Source organism: Giraffa tippelskirchi, chromosome 11 (assembly GCF_054371585.1).
Source record: "Giraffa tippelskirchi isolate mGirTip1 chromosome 11, T2T-mGirTip1v1.2.pri, whole genome shotgun sequence".
NCBI lineage: Eukaryota > Metazoa > Chordata > Mammalia > Artiodactyla > Giraffidae > Giraffa > Giraffa tippelskirchi.
Genome location: NC_137285.1, coordinates 81,898,656 through 81,903,424, shown reverse-complemented (window position 1 = coordinate 81,903,424; position 4,769 = coordinate 81,898,656).

The following is a 4,769-nucleotide window of genomic DNA, read 5'->3' as shown; positions in this document are numbered from 1 at the left end:
AAACCTGTATGCAGGTCAAGAAGCAACAGTTAGAACCAGAATTAATCAATGCTTTGTTATCTTTAAAAATGTTGTGTTTATTCAAAGATTCTTTTGAACTGATTAACGTGTATATATTTTTACAATGAATAAATAAAAATGAAAATATTAGCAAAACACATTGGTTTAAATATTCCTGAAACAACTTCCAACCAGAACCCAACTTTGCCCAGTTGCTTTTTGATTGAGAATTATTAAACTCTGTGTTTTAACACAATGTTATTTTCTGGGCAATCAAGAGTGTTGATGATACAGCATTTATTAAAAGAGGGCTCCACAACTGTCTTCGAGGTTTTCTCCTTGAAGACACCATCAACACTATTCTGTAAGGTTTGATGCCTGGGCTTTCTTAATCTTACCAGAGGTACCAAGTGATGTCAAAAATGGTTTTTTTTTTTTTGATTCTTTTTTTTTTTTTAATTTTTTTTATAAATTTATTTATTTTAGTTGGGGGCTAATTACTTTACAATATTGTAATAGTTTTTGCCATACATTGACATGAATCAGCCATGGGTTTACATGTGTTCCCCTTCCTGGACCCCCCACCCACCTCCCTCCCCATCCCATCCCTCTGGGTCATCCCATTGCCCCGGCCCTGAGCCCTTGTCTCATGCATCGAACATGGAATGGTGTTCTGTTTTGCATATGATAATATACATGTTTCAATGCTATCCTCCCAGAACGTCCCACCCTCACCTTCTCCCTCAGAGTCCATAAAATTGTTCTATGCATCTGTGTCTCTTATTCTGTTATGACTGCCACTAGACCAAGATTGTTTGACAGAAGCAAAAGATTTACCCTGATTTTAGATCTGTTTAAAATGAGAAAAGGAAATGCATCTTAGAGTTGATGATATACTATACGTATGTGTGTGTCCTCAGTAGCTCAGACATGTCCAACTCTCTGTGACCGCATAGACTGTAACCCACCAGGCTCCTCTGTCCATGGGATTTTCCAATCAAGAATACTGGAGTGGATTGCCATTTCCTCCTGTAGGGGATCTTCCTGACCTCTGAGAATGAACCCACATCTCCTCATTGGCAGGAGGATTTTTTACTGCTGTGTCACCTGTGAAACCCAGGATATACTATATGCTGTTGTTGTTCAGTTGCTAAGTCTATGCGACTCTTTGCGACCCCAGGCACTGCAGAACTCCAGGCTCCATTGTCTTCCACTGTCTCTTGGAGTTTACTCAAATTTATGTCCATTGTGTCAATGATGCTATCTAATCATCTCATTCTCTGCCACCCCTCTCTCCTTTTGCCTTCAATCTTTCTTAATATCAGGGTATTTTCCATGCGTCAGCTCTTTGCATCAAGTGGCCAATGGAGTTTCAGCTTCGCCATCAGTCTTGCCAATGAATCAGGGTCAGTTAATTCAGTATCAGTTCATTCACCCAGTCATGTCTGACTCTTTGAAACTCCATGGACTGCGGCATGCCAGGCTTCCCTGTCCAGAACCAATGCCCGGAGCCTGCCCAAACTCATGTCCACTGAGTCTGTAATACCATCCAACCATCTCATCCTCTGTCGTCCCCTTCTCCTCCCGCCTGCAATCTTTCCCAGCATCATGGTCTTTTCCAATGAGTCAGCTCTTTGCATCAGGTGGTCAAAGTATTGGAGCTTCAGCTTCAGCATCAGTCTTTGCAATAAATATTCAGGACTGATTTCATTTAGGATGGACTGGATGGATCTCCTTGCAGTCCAAGGGACTCTCAAGAGTCTTCTCCAACACCACAGTTCAAAAAAAAAAAAAAAAAAAACCCAAAACACCACAGTTCAAAAGCATCAATTCTTCAGCACTCAGCTTTCTTTATACTCCAACACTCACATCCATACATGACTACTGGAAAAACCATAGCTTTGACGAGACGGACCTTTGTCAGCAAAGTAATGTCTCTGCTTTTTAGTATGCTGTCTATGTTGGTCATAGCTTTTCTTCCAAGGAGCAAATGTCTTTTAATTTCATGGCTGCAGTCACCATCTGCAGTGATTTTGGAGCCCCCAGAATAAAATCTCTCACTGTTTCCATTGTTTCCCCATCTATTTGCCATGAAGTTATGGGATAAGATGCCATGATCTTAGTTTTTTGAATGTTGAGTTTTAAGCCAATTTTTTCACTCTCCTTTTTCACTTTCATCAAGAGGCTCTGTAGTTCTTCTTCACTTTCTGCCATAAGGATGGTGTCATCTGAGTATCTGAGGTTATTGATATTTCTCCCAGCAGTCTTGATTCCAACTTGTGTTTCATCCAGCCCAGCATTTCTCATGATGAACTCTACATATAATTTAAATAAGCAGGGTGACTATATACAACCTTAACGTACTCCTTTCCCGATTTGGAACCAGTTTGTCATTCCATGTCCAGTTGTAACTGTTGTTTCTTGACCTGCATACAGATTTCTCAGGAGGCAAGCAAGGTGGTCTAGTATTCCTCTCTTTAAGAATTTTTCACAGTTTGTTGTGATCCACACAGTCAGAGGCTTTGCCATAGTCAATAAAGCAGAAGCAGATATCTTTTCTGGAACTCTCTTGCTTTTTCTATGATCCAAAGGATGTTGGCAATTTGATCACTGGTTCCTCTGCCTTTTCTAAATCCAGCTTGAACATCTGAAAGTTCACAGTTCATGTACTGTTAAGCCTCACTTGGAGAATTTTGCGCATTATTTTGCTGACGTATGAGATGAGTGCAATTGTCCAGTAGCTTGAACATTCTTTGGCACTGCCTTTCTTTGGGATTGGAATGAAAACTGACCTTTTCCAGTCCTGTGGCCACTGCTGAGTTTTCCAAATTTGTTGGCATATTGAGTGCAGAACTTTCACAGCATCATCTTTCAACGTTTGAAGCAGTTCAACTGGAATTCCATCACCTCCACTAGCTTTGTTCGTGGTGATGCTTCCTAAGGCCCACTTGACTTCACATTCCAGGATGTCTGGCTTTAGGTGTGTTATCACACCATCTTGGCTATCTGGGTCATGAAATCTTTTTTGTATAGTTTTTCTATGTAATCTTGCACCTCTATTCCAATGAATATTCAGGTTAATTTCCTTTAGGATCAACTGGTTTGATCTCTTTGCTGTCCAGGAGACTCTCAAGAGTTCTCCAACCCCACAACTCAAAACCATCAATTCTTCATGGCTCAATCTTCTTTATGGTCCAGCTCTCATATCTGTACGTGAATACTTGAAAAAACTCTAGTTTTGCCTGTACAGACCTTTGTCAGCAAGGTGATGTCTCTGCTTCTTAAAATGCTGTTTATGTTTGTCATAGCTCTCCTTACAAGGAGCAAACATCTTTCAATTACATGGCTGCAGTCATCATCTGCAGTGATTTTGGAACCCAAGAAGGTAAAATTTGTCACTGCTTCTACTTTTTCCCCTTCTATTTTCCATGAAGTGACTGGAGTGGTTTGCTATAATCTCAGTTTTTTGAATGTTGAATTTCAAGCCAACCTTTTCACTCTCCTCTGTCACCCTCACTGATATCATCTGCATAGCTAATGTTGTTGATATTTCTCCTGGCAATCTTGATTCCAGCTTGTGCTTCGTCCAGCCCAGCATTTTGCATGATGTACTCTGCGTGTAAGTTAAAGAAGCAGGGTGACAGGCTTCCCAGGTGGTGCTAGTGGTAAAGAACCCACATGGGTTTGATCCCTGGGTTGGGAAGATCCCCTGGAGGAGGGCCTGGCAGCCCACTCCAGTATTCTTGCCTGAAGAAACCCATGGACAGAGGACTCTAGTGGGCTGTGGTCCCTAAGGTCGAAAAGAGTTGGACGTGACTGAAGGGACTTAGCACACTGCCAGCAGGGTGACAATAGACAGACTCGTGCTCCTTTTTCAGTTTTGACCCAGCCACTTGTTGGAGGTCTGGTTCTAACTGTTCTAGTACTGGGCAGATTTTTTTGTTCTTTTCTCAATGGTGCACAAATAATGACATCTTAAGACTCTAACATAGCTATGTTTAACTATGTTAATTCTCCACTGGTTGCTAGAACTTTAAAATCTTCATATTGATATAAAATTTCTCAAACTCTTTCAATACTGTTTTTTACTCAATAGTTATTTTCTACAAGATGTGTTTTTTTTTCCTACAAGTTTGAACTTCTACATGTTCTCAAACTGTTTTCAGGAAGTCATAGAAAACTAATCACCCTGAAAGATGTCTACACAATGGCTAAAGTGACAATAATTTGTATAAACTATTAAATTTTTTTTTCAATATGCTGTTTGACATGTATGATGATCACAAAAATAATAAAGTTGACCAAAAATGAATTAATGAATTATTGTCATATGAGTCTGCAATTAACTGATAAGATCTTGGCTGAAAGTCTGCTGCATGAGTTTCCTCCCTAACATCTGTGATGAGATTTTTTGTCTACACTGAATTGTTAAGTGACTGAATCTGCTTCTAGATTTTTTATTTTGTCATGATTCCTCTTCATCTACTATCAGTTTTGTTATAGCTTGGTAGATTTGATATTCAACAGTAGAAAATTATGATCTCAAAATTATATATTCTTATTTGTTATATATATTTTCTTCTCATAAATTAGTGACTTTAACCTTTTTCCTTTTCACAAGGAGTTCTTAATAAATGAAAAATCTGCCATATATTAAATCAGTTATGTTTCAGTGCAATATGACTATACAAATCATTCATCATCCCTTGAGAAGGTAAATGAATTAATATAAATGCCTTCATAATCCAGTCTTTCACCCTCCCCATTTT